Below are 23,727 nucleotides of genomic sequence, written 5' to 3'. Positions count from 1 at the left end.
GGGAGGGGGGATAGTAGAGGATAGGAAAGGCAGCAGAACACAACAGACACTAGTATGGCAATATGTAAATCAATGGATGTGTAACTGATGTAATTCTGCAATCTGTATATGGGGTAAAAATGGGAGTTCATAACCCACTTGAATCAAAGTGTGAAATATGATATATCAAGAAATTTGTAATGTTTTGAACAACCAACAATAAAAAATTAAAAAAAAAATAAAAAAAAAGAAACTTGCCAAGCTGATATTCTATAACAACAGTACTGGAAACATACTTTGCTAGGCCCAGTGGGGCCCCTTGTTCCATAAACATTAAGAAATTAAAGATGGCAACAGCAAAACAATAAACAAAGCACAGGCCCCTTCTAAACGAGAACCCTTTGCAGCTGCATAGGTCAGATACTCACGTGTGCCACAGACCTTCGGACCATCAAGCCTCCACCAAGCTTCCAGCTGACTGTCACATGAGTGAGTCCAGGTGAAAGCAGAAGAGTCTCCCAGTTAAGTCAAGCCCAAAACTGACCTGCAGAATAGATACTAAGTGTTGGTTGAAGCCACTAACTTCTGTGATACTTTATAATACAGCAATAAATATGTAAGACACCCCCCCATTACTTCCCATCCAGGATAATTAAAGTCTGAACCTTTCAACTTCACCATACCTTCCAGCTCATCTTATGAAGGACTGAGGAATGCTCTGGGCTTTCTACTTCCACATGTGTTCTCTTCTTACCAGGAGTGTGAGTTGTGGAGTCAGTATGACTGCATGAATTTAAATTCTAGCTCCTTCAATTACTAATTGTGTGACTTTGAATACATTATTTTACTTTGTTGTGCTTCTATTTCCTCCTCAGCAAAATGGACATAACCTTATCTTTTTAATTAACATCTGTGAAGTTTAGATGAGGTAATACCTGAATAGCACTAATCACAATGACTGTACTCACTAAATGCTGTGAGCATGTTGAAATCAACCACACTGTCTATGAGATTCAGGATGAAAGTTGCAGGAAGTTCATAGAGGATTTCTGGGGTTGTATAGGAACAGTATTCAGAGAGGTATAAAACAGATAATGTCCTAGACAAACTATAAAATAGTGTAAGTTTACAAACTTGAGTTCTGGAGTCAGATTTTCTTCCTTCAGTATTGGTTCTGCCACTTGTTCTGTTTCTTTGGCACACTTCTTGACTTTTTAGGTCTTAATTTTATCAACTGTGGATGAGATTAATAAAAGGAAGACTCACATAGTGTTATTGCGGGGATTGAAGGAGAACTAAAAAATTAAAGCCTGTAGTCCTGGTACATAGAATATGCCTGCTACATTACATTTAAAATGTGAATATTGGTCAGACAGGCAAGCCAAGTTCACTTTGAAAGGGAAATTACCAAATATACTTTATATTGGTCAATGCATCAGAAAGGCATAGAGATGTATGTTTCCTAACCCTCTGTGTAAGCCACAAAAGCAAAAAGAAAGTTCTCTAGCAGTAGACTTTAGGTTAAACGGAAATGTTCAAGTAATCCCAGTTTATTCTCTACCACTTAGCTTTCAAAAGTCCCCTCCACGTTCAGGTTGGTCCTTGTTTTTTTTGTTTTTTTTTTTTAACCTACTCATAGTTCAAGAATTCACTTATTCATCATTTATTGAACACTTTGCAATATGCCAATGAATGACAGACCAGTTTAAGTTCTCACAGAGCTTCTGAGTTATACAGGAGGCTAATGGGATGAAATTTGTTTACTCAGTAGAATTTGAACTTTATTCTAAGGATAATGGGAAGTCATTCAAGTGTTTAACAAAAGAGTGACATTTAAAATAGCATTTGACTACAATGTGGAGAACAGAAGGGCCAGGGCAGAAGTCCTACTGCCTGCTTTGGTAAATAAGTTTTATTGGAACACAACCATACCCTTCATTTATGTGTTGCCTATAGTTGTCTCCAGGCATTATGTGTTGACTAACTGTAATCATCTGGTCCACAAAACCTGACCTATTTACTACCAGGTAATTTAAAGAAAAGATTTGTTGATCCCAGGAAAACTGTAGAAGTAACCACAACTATGATAATGGTGGCTAGCTTTGGGGAATAGACGGCAGAGATTTTGGCAAGGCAGACCTAAAAGTATGCCAATTAGTTAATGACTCTGAGGAAATCGTGACCCAGATATCAGCTGGAATCATCTGCTTTGTTTTTTCAGTAAATAAGAGTTGTTATGCAACTCTTATAAAGTATAACACATCCTGAGATATTCTGTCCATTTTCTGGGCATCTGATTTTAGCATTACCTTGACCTTTACTAATGGGTCTGGTTTATGGACTATCTCATTGTTCTGATTTAGCGGTATAACTTGGCCCTGTGCTATGATATTTCTCCTCTTAACCTCACTGCTTCCTCCACTCATGCATGCATCCTGGGGAGGTATGAGAATTTAGGGGTAGTGGAAAGCTTACTGACGATTTGGGAGCAAAGAGGGACATTAAAGAAATACAAATAACTTAGAATATTATATATGTTAAGGAGTATTTCAGACATACTCTGAAGTTACTCTAGCTTCCATCTCTTTTCTCTCTGGTCCCCAGTGCTTTTCCACACCCCCAAGATTTCTGGTGTAGAACAGTTCCTCTGTTGTTATACACCTCTTACTAGCGCCAGTTCTCTAGAATTATCTACATATAATGGTTTGTTAGGGTGTTTTCCTCTGACAAGAATTTTAGTATCAGCTATTGAGAGAACTAGTTTATTTTCAGTATAGTAGCAAGGTGTCTTGGAACAGGGCAAGGATACCCAGAGCAGGTTAAGATCACACAAAGTGTAATCTGATGTATCAGCTCAAGTAGCCAGGCAAGGAGGTAGTCCAATAGGGGCAATAGAGTAGGGAAACCAAGGTTACTTCTTAGCAGTAGTGTAAATAGCTCAGGGTGAGTATAAGGTTGTAAATAAGAGAGAAGACCAGGGGTCCAGAGTGAAAGAAATTACCCAAAAGACTGTATTGTAGACTTTTGACTCTTCATGAAAGGAGATTCACCTTTTTTAAATGAAAAGGAGGAAGGGTTTATTTTGGTTTACAATCTTGGAGATTTCAGAAGAGGGTGGTTGACCCATTGTTTGGAGGGCTGTGGTGAGGTAGTTTATTAAAGTAGGAACACATGGCAGAGAAAACTGTTCACCTCATGACAGTCAGGAAGCAAAGAGAAGGAGGATGAAGTCAGGGTCCCAATATTCCCATCAAGGGCACACCCCCAGTGAGCTGGCTTCCTTCTACTAGTCATCACTGAAAGAAGAGTATATTTTAACTAAAAAAAATCTATATCTATATCTATATCTATATCTATCTATCTATCTATCTATCTATCTACCTATCTATCTTTTTATAGTGTTAAACATACAGTAGGGACACAAGAAATATTTGATATGCCAAACACTTAATCTAATGTTATTTCTAAAACTTAGTTCTCCTGTGGCCCTCAGACTTGCTGTTTTGATGTAGAATAATTTATTAGGCCTGAACAAATCAAGCAGCAGTGGCTTTATTTCTAAACAGCTTAAGTAAAAGAGTATCAGTAAATATATTAGATAAGTTCTTCCTTCAAGAAGACCTAAACCAGGTCTCAATGTATTTGTATCACAATAATAACAGCAATAAACAACAATATAACTTGAATATTGAATGCCTCCTAGATCTGAAATACAGTATCAGATACTGACCTGTGTTCTTTTCTTATTTTCCTAAACCCTATTATTATATTCATTTTACAGATGAGGAGGCTCTTGCTCAAAGATGTTCTCTTTCCTAAGGTCATGATAAGTGGCAGTTTGTCTGACTTCAGAACTCTTGATCTCAATAATACTAGCCCTTGCCATCTCATAAAAAGTTGCTCTGCCTCCTATTTCTTTTTATTTTTTTAATATATATTTTAGTTAGACACACACCTTTATTTATTTATTTTTATGTGGTGCTGAGGATTGAACCCAGCTCCTTGCACGTGCTAGATGATCACTCTACCACTGAGCCACAACTCCAGCCTTCTGCCTCTTACTTCTAAGCCTTTAATCTTCTCATTCCATTGCTTAAAATCCTTCCTTGTTTTCTCATCTTCTCCTGAGCAGAGTCTACATAATTTAGTGTGCCATATTTATTTTTCATAATCCTTGACTAATTTAATGCTCTCATCTTCTGCTGCTCTTTACATATTGACATTGAGTTCCAAGAGCTTGTGTTTCCTGGGAACATGTTGAGATCTCCCATGCTTCCCCAAATTTTCATATTCTCCCTCTTTCTGTAGTATTCTTCCTCCTTATCTGCCTGAGTTTTAAAACTAGATACCCAGATTCTAATCAGTGAGCGATCTCCTAATCTCTCTGGTGTTGGTTCTCCTATCAGGAAATTGAGATTATATTTCCCCAGTTTGGAAACAGGCTGCCTGGGATGACTTGTGGCTTTTTCACTCTCTGGTTGATCATCTTGGGGATGTTGGTTGGTTTCTTTAAGCCTCAGGTTTTTATGCTTTCAAAAACATTTTTATTGGCTGGGGTTGTGGCTCAGCAGTAGAGCACTCACCTTGCACGTGCGAGATGCTGGGTTCGATCCTTAGCACCACATAAAAATAAAGGTATTGTGTCTGACTACCACTAAGAAAATCAGAAAATAAAAATAAAAAAAAATTTATTAAATAGGATACTGGTGGAACTTTAGAATAGTGCCTGACACAGTTAGTACTTAATTAGAACAAACTTTTTTTTTTTTTTGTATCAGAGATTGAACTCAGGGAAACTCAACCATTGAGCCACATCCCCAGCCCTATTTTGTATTTTATTTAGAGACAGGGTCTTACTGAGTTTCTTGTAGCCTCACTTTTGCTGAGGCAGGTTTTGACTCAAGATCTTCCTGCTTCAGCCTCCCAAACTACTGGGATCACAGGCATGCACCACCACACCAGGCTAGAATAAATTTTTATTTACCCTTATGCAAATTGAATGAGTAATATATGCAATAATCTACCATAATATTATACCATGCTGTGTTTCACAAATTCACTTTTGTAATCCTTTCCTGTAAGATTCTGTACTTTCTGTACATGGCTAGCCATTTTGTCAATTTGCTCGCATACTTCTGATTTCACTAATTATATCCATGCAATTATTTGTTTAAATCCTCATCTCCTCTGTTACCCTGAACTCCTTGAGGACAAGGGACTATTTTATTATCCACCCAAACCTAGCATAAATTGGTATTTAACACGTATGGGTTGATTTATTGAAAGGATGCATTCATTAGTAGGTGAGAATGAATCAGTTTCAAGGGACTAACAATGAGTATTAGTACTACTTGTAGTTCCACACTGCTGGGTAATGTTTATTAAGTACAGTTTTCTTTATACTTTCCGAAACTCCTGGTACTCATTAACTCATATAATTCTCACAATAACTCTATTAGGTAACTATTCTCCTCATGAAAAAATTTTAAAAATTATGAAACTTCATTATCACTATATATAGATAAAGTAATTGAAACTTAGAGATGTTAAGTATCATACTCGAAGTCACACAGCTGGCAAGAGGCATACAAAACTTCATATTTCAATAGAAAATTGCATTTCTTAAGAGATACCTGCCTTTCACTGTATTTGAAACATTTTGCAACTCTTTATAAATAAAATGTGTCTTCAGACTCTTTTTTAAAAAGAACATAACATTTCCCTAGGTCTATTACTACATGAATTAATAAATAACATCTTTAACATTTTTTTCTTTTCTATCTGTATGACTGTCATGACTTCTAGATTTTTCTGAAAAAAGTTTTTAACAGAGATGTAACTAGAAAGCAGCTCCCATTCTGACTAACTTTAAGGCCCATTTCTTCAACTCAGAGGTCTCCAACTATGCCCCCCCATCCCATATTGCACACTTTCCTGGGACTCTTATTCTTAACGCACAGAGTTCTGAGATCTTCCTCAAGAGACGATTTTATAGGGCTTTTGTGTTGTCCTTAATGAAACTCCAGTTATTCTGTTGCAGGTGGTCTTAAAACATACCACGTGAACAACTCTGATACTGCTTTCCTAGTAGGAAAAATGAAATACTTGTATAAAGCAATGCATAAACTTGCTCATACCCTCAAAGGAGAGAGGAAGAAGAGAGAAATTCCATCTGGAGGAATCTAAGTTTCATGAAAAAGGTGGCACAGTATTGGACTTGAACTTTAACTAAGACAGAAGTGAGGAAAAGGCATTCTATGTTTTGGGGGTAGCATAAGCATAAGTATGGGGGCAGGAAAAGATTTTTTTTAATGACTAGTTGTTGGATTTAGCTAGACTGAGTAGAGAACAGAATAGAAAATATGAAGAGGAAAAACAGGAAAGGTAGGTTTGAGCTAGACTGGAGGATTTTTATATCTGCATTTGTTTGAAAGGCAATAAAGAGTAATAAAAAGCTTTTGACTTGAGGTGAAAGGAATAAAACCAACAGCAGGTCAGAAGAATTCTACAGAGGTATGAGTTGGAGAAAGGCAATTTATGAATGACAAGGGAAGGTGTAAGATTATAAGGGTTTGAAGTCTCTTCTGCAATTAACAAATATTTGTTGAGAGTCTATTGTATGTGAGATATGTGGTAGTAGGCAGTGGGAGAAGATACAAAGGAAATTTTCCTGGTATGATGCTGGGGAGACATAAGAGGTAAAATGTGGTATATGGGCCAAAACATAATAAATGAAAGAGGAAGAGCAGAGGAGATAAATAAAAAATTTGGTGAGTAGAATTCACAGAATTTGGTGTGTTCCTGGACATAGAGGGCTAAACAAGAGGGAGGAATCTAGGAAAATTGAGGCTCCTGAGTTGGTAACAAGAGGCATGATGACTCTTAAATGGAGAAAGATAGAAAATGAACAGTACAGAGAGGATGGGGGACAATGCATTTGAAGGACCTGGGAAACTTGATAGGATCTTGAAAGTGTAGATCTGGAGCTCAAGAAAGAGTGTTAGATAGTATATAAGTGGAGTTTACAAAACATATATCTCAGTGGAATGAGGAAAACCGAGGAGAAAATAGGGAGATTAAAACAAAACTGAGATAGGGTTAAAGTTGGATGGGGCTATTACCTGGAGTAGGTAATACAAAGTAGTCAGAAGTGACTGAGTGGGGGGAGGATCATGGGAGAAATAGACGAACTTTAGATAGAGCAAAGGGGGAGGAAGGGAAAAAGGGGGATGGGGATAGGAAAGACGGTGGAATGAGATGGACATCATTACTCTAAGTACATGTATAAAACATGAATGGTGTGACTCTCCTTTGTGTTCAACCAGAGACATGAAAAATTGTGCTCTATCTGTGTAATATGAATTGAATTGCATTCTGCTGTCCTGTATAATTAGAATAAATAAAATTAAAAAAAAAATTTAAAATGAGTAAAAGGTTAATTGCAAAATACAGAGTTAAAAATCAAAACAGAAAGCTTACATGTTCTCAAATTCAAGACTTATAGGAAAATCTCACGGGTTGGAGGAATGAGGCAAGAGCTTACAGAGAAATATGAGCAAAGGTGATAGACTGAGCTGAAGAATGATTTTTGCAGAACTTCTTTAGTGAATGTGTTATATTTGTTTGGAAGAAATCCTTTGGTAGGCAGTGACTCAAAGGGGCTTAAGCAATGGAAGATGCTCATTCAACTCCAATGTAGGGAAGAAGAGAAAGTGTAGCATAGAAAACATTCTACTCAACTCCTCTGGAATTCTCCCTAGGGAGAATATTGAAATACTTGGAGATAATTTCCTATAGGCAATAAAAGAGTTGAATTCTGAGTTAAGGTAATGAAGCCAAACAGGGATATCAGTGAGTTACTTCTTTGTATGTTTATTTATTTTCTTAAAGTCGAAGTATGATTGGTCTTAACGGTTTTAATATTCATTACAAGCCAAAGAAGATTAAAAAAAAAGCACAAAAACCATATCTGAATTATTTAGGAGACAAGTAGTTTTGATCTTCTGCTTAATTTGTTCATCCTCTTCTGCCCAAATCAGCACAACAAATGTTGAATCTAGATAGTTCGTGTTTTTAGGTATTGGTTATAATTACTTATTTTCCAAGCACTTATTATATGACCAGTAATCCAAATTTGCATGATTCTTTCCAAAGCATCCCATGATGCTCTTACAATGGACATTCTTTTGGGGAAGAATTAATACTTCAGATTAAGACAAATGAATTGAAACTGAGTTCCTTTCACCTCTATGTTGGTACATTGGGAGAACTACTTTCCTTTTCATACTAGTGAAAATACCCTATGCATAAAACAATATTTAAAGCCAAATCCTGACAGTTTTTAAAATGTCATCTAGAACAGGACTTCTGTACAAGCCAGAGGAGAGTTTCTATGGAAGGGGTCTTTATAGGATGCTTGTATTTTAATGTAATTCAAAGTATCCCTTTAAGTCACTTGACTCCCTCCTATTACTTAGTTAATTGCTCAGGATTAAAACAAAACAAAACAAACAAACAAAAAACAGGAATGTCATTCTTTCACTTTTTCCTTCTCTAAAATGTCAATTGTCAGTTAAGATTCTTCCTTAGCCAAGTGCATTGAGCTTCCTAAATGAATTTCTTGACAAGCTGAGAAAAGTGGTGAGAATCCATGGAGATCACCCATGGTACAATGTAAGGTGCAAAGCTGCAGGGTGCAATGTCTGGGGCAAAGTTGTGTAATATAGAAACTTGGTCTTTGAACATCTTAAAATTTGGCTGTGTTCAGCGATTTAGCTCTCAGAACACAGTTGTGAGACTCAAAATTGTGATTTTGATTCCTATGTTCATAATGTTGCCTCTTCTATAGGTTATAGATTTTGATAACTAGTCATTTGCCTAAAACTAATAATATATTCATTCAAAGTTGAATAAATGAATGAATATGAATTTATTTGTTTCTAAATTTAAAAAAATATTTATTTTCTTATTGGTGGCAGCAAATAGAGGCTAATGAGAAGAGATGTGTGTGGGAACAAGACTGAGCAAAGGAGATTAGTTTGGGTGCACTTGACCTAATGTAGACATTGGGTGCTGTGGGAACAGGAAGGAGTCAAGGGTGACTTCCAGGTCTCTGTGGTGGCTTGGCAGATCTTGTTAGCCATGTGGAGAGATGGAGAACCCCTGGAAATAATACTCCATCTGAAAAATGATTCTTTCCAAAGGTCATCTGAATTTTAACGACCTCAATTTCTATCTATTATAAATGTTAGTATATGCTTCTATACTGTAAATGTTGGGAGACAAAATGAGCTTCTTATTTATATCTAAAGAAATAATTTCTATGCTTTAAAATTCTGACATTCACTTTTATTTTTTGTTTGTTAACTTCTTCACTTTTTATTTGATTAGAGATAGAATTAATATATCAAGTTAAATTTCCTTATACTGATAGTGCTTTCATTAATGATATTATAATTATGCTACATAGAGAATATTAGTAGTAGTTTCATTTTTTCCTTACTCCACAACCCATTTCTCTCAACATTTTGATTTTTCAATATTGTTAATATTTAGGGATAATACACATTTAATTATAGAATATGTATAACAAAGTTTGAAGCTAAAATTTAATTGTAACTGTCTTTCAAAAATGATATTTTATCTTGTATTTACTACAAGGAGAATTTTAAAATCTGAGACCAGAATCATACTTTCCTTTGTAGAAAATAAATCCCCATAAAATATCTTTCTTACTAAAACTAGTTTTTCTTCTTTTGAAATATTTTTAGTATATTATGAAGAAATATAAAAATATTTTTAAAAGGGATGGGATGAGTAACTTTTCAAAACTGTTATTTGTTGGAGAGTAAAAATGTTTCGTTTTTACTAAAAAGCACAGAATACAGGTCCAAAGACCAAGTGGGAGATGTGAATTAGCATATCTATTTTCTAGGTAAATAATAACTGCCATTCTTAATGCTTCTGACTTCTCATATAGAATATCTAAAATGGGACAACAATTAGCAATGAACATGATTCAAATTTGATGAGTAAATTGATTATAGTAATACTATTATTGTATGAACAATAGTCATAATGACATAGGAGATCATTTTGGGAGATAAATATTTAAGGGAGAAAATGTTTGTATATTAAAAATATGGTTATAAGATGGAGGAACATGGAGGGGAGAGGAGTGGGCTGGGACTGGGTAGCCTATGAACACCTCAGAGCTGAGGAAATGGATGAACAGAGGAGGCAGAATGTTTCCTATCAGTACCTTTGTTGGCTAGAAGAAGCCAAGAGCTAAATGGAGGCCTGCCTGAAGGAGGAGCTTTCCCTCCCTGGTATAGCTGAAGGACAGCCTCTGCAATGGAGCGCTGCTGGCTAAATGGGGCCACTGTTTTGCACCCTCTGTGGTTCCCTTGAAGAAGATCTGTGATGTGGAGCAGCTGCAGTACCAGGCAACAGGCTTGTATTTCCATCACACAGACACCCTCAACTTTTGCTGTCTGCAGTAGCCCACATCAGTCTGCCTTTGACCTTATTCCCAGAGACCACATCATCTATGACAAGAAGAACATGCTCCAGGTTTTCTACTGCATTCATGCTCTCAGTCTCTTCCTCTTCTAGTTGGGATTGGCCCCTCAGATACATACATGATTTATGTGTGATAGTGAAATTCGACAGCTGAGGAACTCAGCAACATGGCCTCTGAACTGCCTTCAGCAAGATGGGGGGGCATCTGGCCAATGAATTTTCTGTGGATAAGGCTGCAATCCACATAGCCATCTTTGCCATCGATGAAGTAGTGGAGTGAGGGGTGGTCCAGGACACCCTGGCTGCCTTGCAGAATCCTAGTGATCTTCTGGGGAATCTTTGAGAACCTCTGGCAGCCATCTACCAGGAAATGTTGGCCCTGGCCAAGATGGAGAAGGCTGCCAGTGCCAGGAACCACGATGACAGAGAAAGCCAGGACATCTATGACTACTACCATACCCAGACTGAAATCCAGGGCAACCTCAACCATGTCAATGTCCGTGAAGCTCTAGAAGTCATTGATGAAGCCCTGGAAAGAGAGCCCAGAAGCCTTGCTTGAGGCCCTTCAGGACCTTGCCCTGGCCCTGCAAGAGGTGAGGAGAGACTTTGCTGACTGGTATCTGAAACAAGTGACCTCAAACAGAGAGCAGAAAGCACAGGAGGTGGGCCTGGTAGAGCTTTTGGAAAAGGAGGAAGATCAGACTGCTGTGGCTGCAGCCAACAGCAAGAGTGGTCAGAACAAGCCATGCTCCAGGCTGTGAGGTGGGTCAACAAAGCCATTCAGAGGGGAGTGGACGTGGACACAGTGAAGGAGCTGCGTCCAGTGTACCCCTTTGCTGCCACTGTGTACCAGCAGGAGCTGGCAGTGCCCCAGCGACAGCAGCAGGGGGAGCTTTTCCAGGAGGAGTTCTTCGTGGCTATGGAGATGCTGTCAGCCATAGTCCTGATTAATAGGAACCTGGAGGCCAGGGATGCCCGTGGCTTCTGGAACAGTCTGGCGAATCCCATCACTGGCCTAGCAGAGGTAGAAGGAGAAAATGCTCAGTGTTACTTTGATGCCTTGGTGAAGCTGCGACAGGTGCATGGAGTGGATGGGACTTTCCCGAGTTGGAATGACCTGTAGGGCACCGTGAGCCAGGGCACAATGCCCAGGTCCAAGAAGATACCAATCAGGTCCTTGTGGTCAGCCTTATCAATGAGGCTCTGGACCAAGGAAGCTCTGAGAAGACTTGTCAGCCTCCCTGTTGCTCCTCGGTATCATCTCTTCCTTGTGGCAGCCAAAAGACAGAAGGCCAAGGTGACAGGGAATCCTGGAGCTGTGCTATGGCTGGAGGAGATCCACCATGGAGTGGTCAGAGCCAACCAGAACACAAGCACAGCTTGGAGAATGGTCCTTGGTGTGGCTGCTATCAATCAGGCTATCAAGGAAGGCAAGAGCAGATGTTGAAAAACTCCTCCATGGCCCTCCGAGGGGTAGTTTCTGACTGTGTGGATGACTACCAGTGGGTCCTGGAAGGTGCTGTGGAAAAGAAGCTGTATTCTAGGGGACATAGCTTTCTGGGTTCAACATGACATAAAGGATGGCACTGCCTACTATGTTTTTAGGGGATATGGGAGAACCCCCCCTCCCCCAATTGCCATCTCAACACCTCCCACCTGACTCATGAAGAGATCCAGTCAGCTATCACCAAAGCCACTGCTGCCCATGACCTCCAGGAGCTCTGGAAGGCCAATGTTGGCTTCATCGTCCAACTCTAGGCCTGCCTCCATGGCTTCGTAGTCCTCCAGAAGTTTGCTGAGCGTTCACACTTTCTGAGGAATTGGATTCCACCAGTCATCAAAATCCAGGCTCACTGGCAGGGTTATAGACAGCACAAAATTTACCTGCAACAGTTGCAGTATTTTAAAGCAAACCTGGATGCCATAATCAAGATCCAGGCCTGGGTTTGGAAGTGCGCAGCTTGGAAGCGATACCTCAGGTGCCTGTGCTACTTCCAGAAGAATGTTGACTCCATTTGTGAAGATCCAGGCTTTTTTCCGAGCTAGGAAAGCCTGGGGTGACCACAGGATATTAGTCAGGGAGTGGTCAGAGCCAACCAGAACACAAACACAGCTCCCAGAATGGTCCTTGGTGTGGCTGCTATCAATCAGGCTATCAAGGAAGGCAAGGCAGCCTAGACAGAGCAGATGTTGAGGAACCCTGCCATGGCCAACCAGAGAAGTGAAAAATTCTTCTCCATATTAGCATGCAGCCCGCCCTACCTTCAGTGTGGTGCACAGGTTTGCCCACCTCCTGAACCAAAGCCAGCAGAACTTGTCAGCTGAGGCCCAGCTGCTGAAGCTCCAGGAAGAGATGGTCAGAAAGATCTGTTCCAATCAGCAGCTGGGGCAGGACTTCATCCTTATGGACATCAAGATTGGCCAGCTGGTGAAAAACCAGATCACCCTACAGGAAGTGGTCTCCCACTGAAAGAAACTGACCAAGAAGAATCCCATAAAACTAAAGGCCAAATGTTTTCTCTGATAAGTGGATGCTAATTCATAATGGGGTGGGGGTAAGGGATGAGTGGAAGAAATTTGGATGGGGCAAAGGGGAGGGAGGAGGGAGCAGGGGGGTAGGAAAGATGGTGGAATGAGATGGTCAGCATTACCCTAGGTACATGTATGATTGCATGAATGGTACGATCCTACTTTGGGGACAACCAGAGAAGTGAAAAATTCTGCTCCATGTGTGTACAATGAATTGAACAGCATTTTGCTGTCATGTATAATTGATTAGAATGAATGAATGAATGAATGAATGAATGAATTTAAAACAAAAGCAAAAAAACCAATACAACAACAACAACAACAAAAAGAAGACGACGAAGAAGAAGGAGCAGCTGTCAAATATTATGGTTCTGGACAAGCAGAAGGTATTAAAGTCGCTAAGCAAAGAGAATCTGCAGAAACTAGAAGCTTACCAGCACCTCCTCTACCTGCTCCAAACTCAACCCATCTACCTGGCTAAGCTGACCTTTCAGATGCCACAGAATAGAACCACCAAGTTCATGGAGGCAGTGATTTTCGTTTTATACAATTATGCCTCCAACCTCCGGGAGGTCAACCTGCTGCTATAATGAGTGGGGACAGAGCACCCTGTGGGAGATCCTAGGCAAGTTTATCAAGGACATGCTGGAGGAAAAGGTGCTTAGTGTCCACACAGACCCTGTCCACATCTACTAGAGCTGGATCAACCAGACTGAGGCCCAGACAGGGCAGTGCATCCATATTCCCTATGATGTCACCCCCAAGCAGCCCATGAGCCACCCCAAGGTCCAGAGATGGACATCTCCCTGGCAACTTGCTTGCCACGATTGAAAAGTTCCTTGTAGCCATCATTTCATTTTTGAGCCAAATTCCATATGGGCTGTGGCATGTGGTATGTAGCCATCATTTCATTTTTGAGCCAAATTCCATATGGGCTGTGGTATGTGGCTAAAGTTCTGAAGACAACCCTGGCAAAGAAGTTCCCTGATGCCACAGAGAGTGAGGTCCATAAGATGGTGGGGAACCTGCCATACTACGGATTCCTGAACCCCACTGTGGTGGCTTCTGACATTGTGATCCTGGCAGTTAAGTGGTGCCCTGGCCACCCCACAGCACCATGCCTTGGGGGCTATAGTCCAGCTCCTGCAGCATGCATCGACTGGCAAGGCCTTCTCTGGGGAGACTTCGCACCTGTGGGTCCTGAATGACTATCTGTAGGAGACACACCTCAAGTTCAGGAAGTACATCTGCAGAGTCTGCCAGATGCCAGAGCCGGAAGAGTAGTTTACGAAGGATGAGTACTCAGACATGGTGGCTGTGGCCAAACCCATGGTGCACATCATGGTGGGAGAGCTGGTCAACATGAATAGGCTGCTGCTGGAGCATCAGGACTGAATAACTCCTAATCACTGGGACCCCCTGTACCAGCTCCTAGAGGACCTTGGGGAGCTGCCCACCATTACTGACCTCATTAGGGAGAACATAGCTGCAGATGGTCACATGGATCAAGCAAACTCAAAGTGTCCCTGATACTCACCAACAAATTTGAAGGGCTAGAGGCAGATGCTGATGATACCAATGCCCAGAGCCTGCTTGTAAGCACCAAGCAGATGTTGGTTGGTATCACACTGGGGACTCCCTCAAGGAGATCCTGACCCTCTCAGCTTCCAGAAAGCAGGACATCTGTAGCCAGCACAGGCACTGGCAGCAGCAGAAGGCAGAGCTGGTGAAGCTTCAGGCCACATTCCAGGCCCTGAGCCCTAAGACTACTTTCTATGAGGAGCAGGGTGACTGTGACAACCAGTACACCTGGCCCCCAGCAACAAGAGTTCCAGGAAGGGGAAGAAACATCCATCTCTTCATTACACTGCTGCCCAGCTCCTGGAGAAGGGTGTCTTGGTGGAAATTGAAGATCTTCCCATCTCTCACTTTATAAATGTCATTTTTGACATCACTCCGGAGATGAGTAATTTGAAGTAAATGCCAATTTCCTGAGTGTGGACATAGAACGATGTGTTTGTGGGGGCCCATGTGGCACTGTTGTCCTCTGTGGCAGGATGGGCAAGGTGGCCTTCCATGAACCTCAAATATCGTCCCCTTGTTTATGGTCTCTTTATATGTGGGTTACTAGGGTATTTATTTTCTCTTCCACCCCTATACACCAAATCATTGTACAGACTTAATACTGGTTTTAATTCTTGCATCTTTTTGAGCTCAAAGAAAGATTTCTCATTTGCCCTATTCAAACTAACATCCATGCTAGTTTTTTCCACCTTGTGTTAAATTCACCTTGGGTCAGGGCACTAGGGATCCTGCTGGTGTTTAAAAGTTCATTATCTCAGCTTCCTTTGTCTTCCACCCTCAGGACTCTTATGACTTAGAGCTGACTCTTTAAGCAGATTCAATGGATCTGAAGGCCCACTTCTGCCATAACATAAGGCTGGTGCCATAACTTAGCTATTGGAAATTGTGCTGCTGTGGGTATACATGTATTGTTTTAGTATGCAGATGAATAATTCTTTTGGATAAGTATCAAGGACTAGTAGAGCAGGGTCATATGATGGTTCCATTCCCGATCCCAAAGGAATTTTTCTAATTTCATAAAATTGTATTTTAGCTCTAAGGTCTATGAAAATTACTCATGAATAATTCAACTATCAGTTTTATTTTTTTAAATAACAATTTGTTCAAAGGAACATGTGCAAACTAATTTTTTTGCAATACTGATATATGAGTTCTTCATGTTACAAAACAGTAGGCATGAATTTTATATGTAGATATACAATGATAATTCTAGCATTACCCAGTAAGGTCTATTTGCCTTGTTAATAGGCATCTGGATCTAGAATTCTAAGAAAAAAAAGGCAGTTTCATAAATTTGCTACTTTTTCAAAAAATGGTGGAGGGTAGGACCAATCTGAAGAGCTATACTGAAAGATAAATGCTCCAAAATCAGAGTAGTGGGGAAGTAGAATAACAATCTGTTTATGGGGTGGAGCTTGTTGTTTTTAACTGGAGTATATTTTACGAATTTTTACTGTTTAAGGGCAACTTACATTTTTTTTTTGTGATGTCTGTTAATGCCCTCTATTTTTCTCTTCAGTGGTTGGATTTTTTTCTTCTAGATAGAAGCTTCTTACATATTAAGGAGCCCTTTATGTGTGATTTGAATATCAGATATTTTCCCCAGCTTATAATTTGTATTTCTACTTTGCTGATGTTACTGTTATTTTTTTCAGCCATTAGTAGTGTTTCATTTTTAGATTTATTAATATTTATGGGTTCTAGATTTTGAGATAAAATTATAAATATCTTCCCATTCTAAGGCAAGAAAGGAATTTACCCATGTAATTTTATAGACTTTGTGTATTTACATTTTATATTTAAATCTTTGACCCATTTGGAATATATATCTTAGTGTATAGTATGAGATATAGATTTAACTTCATTTTGTCTGGATGCTGTTTATTTAAAAATTCATATTATCCTATGGATTTAAGATGCTGTTTATTTGAATTTATTTCTAGAGTTTCTACTCAATTCCATTATTCTATTCCTATAAAAATCCTCAAGTGTGTAATTATTTAAGTTCTGTAGTATGTTTTTAATATAGAGAGGGTTATTCCATAATCTTTTATTTGTTTTCTTTTTGGTGCTGGGAAACGAACTCAGGACCTGTGCATGGCAAGTGTACGCTCTACCACTGAACTATAACCCCAGTCCCTCACTGATCTTTTTACAAGAGTTTGAGAAAAATCATTCTTGCTTGTTTATTTTTACACATGGACATTAGAATCAGTTTGCCCTATTCAAGAAAATAATTTGTTGGCATTTTCATTGTGATTGTAAAAAATTTTTAATTAAAATTTAGGGAGAATTGGCATATATTGACTTTTTTTTTCCCTATCCCAAACACAGTTTGACTCTTCATTTGTTCAGATTCTACTTTGTGTCATGAAGGAATGTTTTAAGTTTTCCTCATAAATTTTGCGTATTCCTTATTAAATTTATTCTTAGGCACTCTTTCTTTGAGTTTGAATAAGTTTATTTACAAATTTGGTCTACTATTTTGTCTAGCCTTGAAAATTTAGAGTTCTTCAAAATTTTTGAAGCCCTCATTTTAATGCTATATTTACTTATTTTATGTCACTTCTCCACAATTTCACTCTAAATTTAATTGAAAGGCTTGGATTTTGTTTCTCAAAAAAATGTGAAAAATTGTAGTTCACCATTGAATTAAGGTTTTCATCCAGTTCCTTGCTTTTTTTTAAAATTTTTTATTTAGTTGTAGTTGGACACCTTTATTTTATTTTTATGTGGTGCTGAGGATTGAACCTAATGCCTCACACGTGCTAGATGAGCACTCTATTGCTGAGCCACAAGCCCAGACCCCTTGCTTTTGTTTTTATTTGTTCTTTTTAGATATACATGACAGTAAAGTATATTTTGACATATTGTACATATATGGAGTATAATTTATTCTAATTTGGATCCCATTCTTGTGGTTGTATATGATGTGGAGTTTCACTGGTCACATATTCATATATGAACATAGGAAAGTTATATTTGATTAATTTTACTGTCTTTATTATTCCCATGCCTCCTCCCTTCCATCCATTGCCCTTTGTGTAATTAAATGAATTTCTATTCTCCCCCCCTCTTATTGTGTGTTAGCATCCACATATCAGAGAGACTATTTGGCATTTGGTTTTTTGGGATTGGCTTATTTCACTTAGCAGGATAATCTCCAGTTCTATTCATTTACCTGCAAATGCATAATTTCATTCTTCTTTATGGCTGAGTAATATTCCATTGTGTGTGTGTGTGTGTGTGTGTGTGTGTGTGTGTATATATACTTTATCCATTCATCTGTTGAAGGGCACCTAGGTTGGTTCTATAGCTTTGCTATTGTGAATTGAACTGCTACAAACATTGATGTGACTGTGTTACCATAGTATGTTCATCTTGAGTCCTTTGGGTATATACTGAGGAATGGGATAACTGAGTCAAATGATGGTTCCCAAGTTTTCTGAGGAATCTCCATTCTGCTTTCCAGAGTGGTTGTACCAATTTGCAGTTCCATTAGGAATATATGAGTGAACCTCTTTCCCCACATCCTCACCAACATTTATTGTTACTTGTATTCTTGGTAATTGCTTAGGCACTCTTTATTGCAGTTATAACAGGATATTTTCATTCTTTTATTTTGTAAAGAAGTATTCTATGTGTGTACATATGTATACATGTATGTGTGTATGTATGTATATATACATGTAGATGTACACATGTGTATATAATTAAAGTAGTTCCAAGAAAGGATGTATATATTTAAATTAATTTTATATACTGATCCATACTTAATTTTCTATTATTTATGTATTTTTGTTGATTTTCTTTGATATATTCATACTTATTTATTAAAATATGCATGTATATTTTAGTTGACTTTCATAATATAATCATACATCATCTATCAATAGTGACAATTTTGCATTTTTTTCCAGTATTGATATGGTCACTTTCTCTCTTTCATCCAGTTCCCACATTGCTATTTCTAGTATCCCTTTAATAAGCAGTAGAAGAATGTGCATCCCTTTGTCTTCCTCTTGACTTGAGCCAGGCTCTTCTAGTGTTTCCCATTAAATCTGGAGCTGGCTTTGAGTTTTAAATTTACTTTCTCAACACATTACTATTTTGCCTTATCTAAAAACTGAAAATTTGGTCCAATGGTAAGATTCTTACATGTCCAATAATGTACTGTTTTAATCCCCCCTCCCATTTTTTTCCTATGAAACCTTATGGTATTTGCAAGTATGTATAGAAAAGTATCTGGAAGGATATTTAACAAATTGATCTAAAAGTTACACATCATATAAATAGTGATTGGTAACATCAGTTTCAACTAATAAATAAATCTAAAAAAAATCATAATAATTTTTTGACACAATTAAAAAATATGTTGGAAATTAAAAAAAAAAACTGTGGTTCTTCCCATGCCATCATTCTGGATTCCTTTCTGCTATTAATTTTTTATAATACAAAAATAAGACCCTCCTTTTAAAATATTATGGAAGTGATCTTTGCAAATAGCAATAAAAATGAGAGTATAGAAAAATGTAAGATAACAATTTCCTCTATTTAGAAGAGTTTTGGGAAACACATTCATCAGAAAACTTTGTTTCATTTATAAGAATTATTTACTTTTCTTTTTAAGGATGGAGAAAAAATCTCCAAGAGATGAAAGATTTTAATAAATTTTGGAAGCTGAAGTTGGGTTAAGTAGTGGTAATTGGCTTGGCCAAGTGGAAGAGGGACTAAAGTAAGTGTTTAGAGGAGATAGCACTTGGCTGTGGGGTATACTGTGGAGGGGAGGGGTGGGGCATTAGACTGAAGGAGGTTTGCTCTAAAGTGATTGCTTTACTGAACTCTGAACCCCCTGGTCCTTCATATAGCCAGCCTGGACTCAGGTACTATACCCTAATGGTACCACCATCAATATAATACCCCTCTGAGATTAATGTTTCTTTTCTGGAGAAAGGATTTATTCTTTCATGGAGAGTTCCCACAATAAAAGGGCTAACTAAAGAATTGAAAGAACCCTTGAAAATGAAATATATGTTTGGAACAGAACTTTAGTAGAAGATTAGAAGATAAAGTTAAGGTATTCTCCTGGCCCAGGATTTCTCACTATGAACATTTGGGGCAGGGAATTTTTGTTGTTGTTGTTTTTTTTTTGTTGTGGGGGCTGTTCTGTGCATTGTAAAATGATTAGCAACCACTCTGGCCTCTACTCATTGTATGCCAAGGCATCTGCTCTTTCCTGTGGTGACAACCAAAATTATCTACAGACATTGTCACATGTGCCCTAGGGCAGAGAAATCAACCTTCCAACTCCTCCCTTTGACAATTTCTGTCTCAGACAATAGAAAAGAAAGATGCAGAGATGATCAGTAGGATAAAGGGATGACAAATTTAGAGAATTAATATCGATAGTCTAATAGCCTATTAACAAGAATTCACAAGGAGAGAACAGAGAAAAAGGTAGGGAGGAAATTATTGAAGAAATATAAGAAAAAATTGCAGATAAAAGACCCTTTAATGTTCAATACAATTGTTTTTTTTAAAGACCTATTCTAAAATGCATCATTATGAAACTTAGACAACCAGGGAAAATTCTAGAAAGAAAAACAGATCAAATACAGAGGAATTGGAAACTAGAAAGGCATTAGACATTTCAATAGCAGCATTAAAAGTAAAAGACAGTAAAATAATGTTTTTACAGTCTATAGGAAATTGAACTCAATCCTATCTAAATTATCAATCAGTAATAAGAACAGAATGCATTTTCAGACATGGAAGTAAATATTTTCTCCCTATGTATCCCCTCTGAGTAAACCACTGGAGTCTACTGCAGTAAAATAAGAGTAAACTCAGTCATGTTTGGGCATTGGAAGGTATTATTAATGGACATTGGATAGATATGTTAAGGATTTTAGACAAAATTTAGGTTTAGATTATTTTAAAAGTGAAAAAGCAAGGTAATTGTTAACTCCAGGAACAGATTTTTAAGAAAAATATTATTATGGCACACTACTTGATTCAGCAATGCCATTGTATTTACATTTTGTTATGAATGATGTAAACTCTAATTATTGTTTACTGAATGTGATGTGTCAAGCAAGGGTGTGGGCAAAGTGGTGGTGATGCTGGTGTGTAAACAGCATGTTATTTTCCAATACCATGACAAGATGTCAATAAATAGTATCTAAAACTGAAAATTAAGTAACATTGGAATATGGGTTCCATTAGGAATTGAAGAACACACAGCTGCGTTGTAGGGAATATGGGGCAAAATAAGTGGAAAAAGGAGTAGGGCAGAGACTGATGTGACTCAAGGATGATGGTTTTTATTATAAGCCATTAAGAACCATTTGAGGATACAAAATATGTTATATGCTTATATGGAAATATCACAAAACCCAATCATTTTATACAATTAATATGCACAATAATTAGTATAAGAATGAGAAAAAAGAAAATGTGAATTTTCACCCATATATTTTATTTTTATTAAAAATAAAATGCAGAAAAAGCAACACATATTCATTATGGGGAAAAATCACATAAAATAATTAATTGTTATAATATCCTGAAATAGTTTCTTTCTAGAAATTTCAAAAACACAGATGAATATACTTTTAAATGCTCATAAAGTCTCACAAAAATTCTTGATACACTTTTTTCCAACATAGGAAAAAGTAGTACTTGAGGTTATTTACTTTTTACTACTCAAACCTTTCTGATCAAAGTGTTCGGCTGCCACTAACAGCCTAGTGGAGAATTGAGGCAGTTTTCCAAAACACTTTTATCTTGTTATCTTAGCAAGAAGTAGCTTTTGGTCTTAGTTTTTCAAACAAATGACTCTATTTAGAAGTTTAAGAACCTTGGGAAAGAGAAGTTCATCAGGAAAATTTGCTTCAATTAAGAGAATTTTTGTACTTTTTAAAGTGCAGATGAATAATTTAATTTTTCTGAACTGTTTCCTTGAACCATTTCTAGGAACAAAGATACAAAAAGTGCAATTCAGCCTTCATACTTCACATTTAAAATGCAGAAAAACTTCGGAGTAAATACAGAATTTTGAGGAAGTATCATTGGAAAGGGAATATTGGTAAAACAAAGGTAAGAATAATTAAAGATCTAAATGTAAATAACAAAATTGATATTTTAAAGAAATTAAGCCGCACTAAAATTTTCAGGAAAAAATGTAGTTGATATAGTCTGTCCCTCAAGGTCACTGAGTTTTGATTAGTTTTCAAATTTTAACATTTAAGTAATATTTACATTTAATATTTAACTAATAATCCTTTTGAATCTCAGGCTTTGTCCTTCTTGCAGTTTGGTGATGCATTTATAGAAGCCTAACATGAAGGAATACAGTGGGACATATAGTGTATTCTGTGGGTTTATTTGGCCTGAGTTCTTGCTATTGTTGTTATTATTATTATTAATAATAATAACAGAATAACTAACAACTAACAGAACAGAACTGAACAACTAACAGCCACCATTGACATTCATACTAGTGTCTGTCTGTAGGGGGGTAGTTTTGATCCAGAGTCCTGAGATGACACTGAAATCTATCCTCTTTGTGGGCTGACCCCACATATGTCCACATACAACCATCCTGCCCAAGGAGTTAAGAAATAACCCAAATTATCAGATACTACACACATTGTGAAGCAACTATGATGAAACAGATGTGGTCAAAGAGCACTGCTGCCCTGCCTGGTATGTTCTGAATCTTAGGAAGGAAAATGGGAATATGCATTTGGGGGCCTGCAGGATGGATCTTCCTCCCTTCCTGAATACAGGACAGGTTTCTGTCCCTGTAGCACATTTTGTATTTTCCAAGTTAGTCTGAGCTTCTTTTGCTAAGACTGAGTCTTCAGAAGTAACTGAATTATTATTACCATTTTATAGATGAATAAATTGAGCCTCAGTGAAATTCAGTTAGCTAAAGTCACACAGCTCTAATAAATAGATGGACAGAATGTCAGATTTTGATTTCAATTATATTGCTTTTTCCTTGAAAATAAATATGGACAGGGTGTGTGAGTTTTTTGTTTTTTTGTTGTGTGTGTGTGTGTGTGTGGGTATGTGTATGTGTTCTGGCCCAAATTTGAAGCAGATATGTATTTATGTGCATGTATATATTAGGTCAAATATATTAGCTCTATTGATGGATATTTCTCACAAGTAACTATCCTGTGTCGTTAACGGTGATGTTTACAAATAACTTATTTAGAACTTATGTCCTTTTAAAAAAAAAGGACATAAATTCTAAATAAGTAATTTGCTGTTTGCAAATTATAATAGCCACTATACTTATTATTTTGTTTTATTCCACACAATTCTTTCTGGTTGATCCAGTTTTCGACGCCATATATAAAAGATTGAAAATATACTTAAAGGCAAAGTTTATGCTCTGGGCAATTTGAGATTTTCAGCTAGTATCAAAATTTCAAATCTTGCTTCAGACAACAGAGGGGCTCCAGGTAGGTGTAGGTAGAGCGCTGGAGCAGCACATAAAGAATGTTTTTCAGGAATTCTGGAGGAGGCAGGCCTCTTCCGCATGCCTCCTACCCAGTTTGGAATGCACCTGCAGCCCCAAACGAGAATGGGGCGGGTCTCGACTTTGGCCACGTCAGACGTGGCAGGAAGAAGCAGCAGTTCCCTTTCGTCTCCTTTCTGGTGATCAAATCATGCTGTTCATTAACACAGTATTTGGATATTTAGGGCAGAAAGCCAATTCATAATCTAAAAAGATTTCTGGTTGTGTGGCTAGTCCCGGTGCAGTCCCTGCGGAGGCGGACTCACTGTTCTCTCCGCTCCTGAGTTTGGTTACTTGCTTTGGAGATCCCGGGAACCACATGCTGTGCCGCTGGTGAGGTGTGATCTTCCAGGATCCCATGGCAGCCTACCTCAGGTGTCGGCGATTTGGAGTCCTTTTCCCGGACTTCAGTTTCAGGACCCGAGGTGGGCCCCTGGGACATCTTCGCGGCCCCGCCCACTTTGGCCCAGGGGTCGGAGACGTAGGGAACCGGAGCCGGAGCCTGAGCAGCCGCGGCCCCTTTAAGGAGCCGCTCTGCGGTAACCCGAGCCCGCAGTTCGGGCGGGCGCGGCGGCCGCGGCGGT

The 23,727-nt window shown here is 38.2% G+C and overlaps 1 protein-coding gene, 1 long non-coding RNA gene and 1 pseudogene across 10 annotated transcripts in view; 2 read left to right on the top strand and 1 right to left on the bottom strand.

The window, feature by feature from the left end:
• LOC125620116 overlaps positions 1–741 on the bottom strand; it is a 5,472-nt gene extending 4,731 nt beyond the window's left edge. The window contains exons 1-2 of the long non-coding RNA XR_007351692.1: positions 663–741; positions 408–523 (exon numbers count right to left, since the gene is read on the bottom strand). This is a non-coding gene — a long non-coding RNA (uncharacterized LOC125620116). The remainder of the gene's footprint in view (positions 1–407; positions 524–662) is intronic.
• A 9,400-nt stretch (positions 742–10,141) lies between these two features.
• LOC107155045 lies at positions 10,142–23,348 on the top strand (annotated as a pseudogene).
• The window catches only part of Tlcd4 (TLC domain containing 4), a 90,497-nt gene continuing 88,365 nt past the window's right edge, over positions 21,596–23,727 (top strand). For 4 of the 9 annotated variants that reach the window (XM_015500866.2, XM_015500860.2, XM_015500862.2 and 1 more), the window contains exon 1: positions 23,257–23,568. The gene's annotated coding sequence lies outside the window, so the exon portion shown is untranslated. Of the gene's footprint in view, positions 21,712–23,255; positions 23,569–23,727 lie in introns of those variants that run through there. The other 5 variants (XM_048814408.1, XM_015500867.2, XM_048814407.1 and 2 more) reach the window with 4 other exon arrangements.

The sequence above is a fragment of the Marmota marmota genome, unplaced genomic scaffold (assembly GCF_001458135.2).
Source record: "Marmota marmota marmota unplaced genomic scaffold, marMar, whole genome shotgun sequence".
NCBI lineage: Eukaryota > Metazoa > Chordata > Mammalia > Rodentia > Sciuridae > Marmota > Marmota marmota.
Note: the sequence above shows the minus strand (reverse complement) of the source record. Positions and strands in the feature narration are given on the sequence as shown.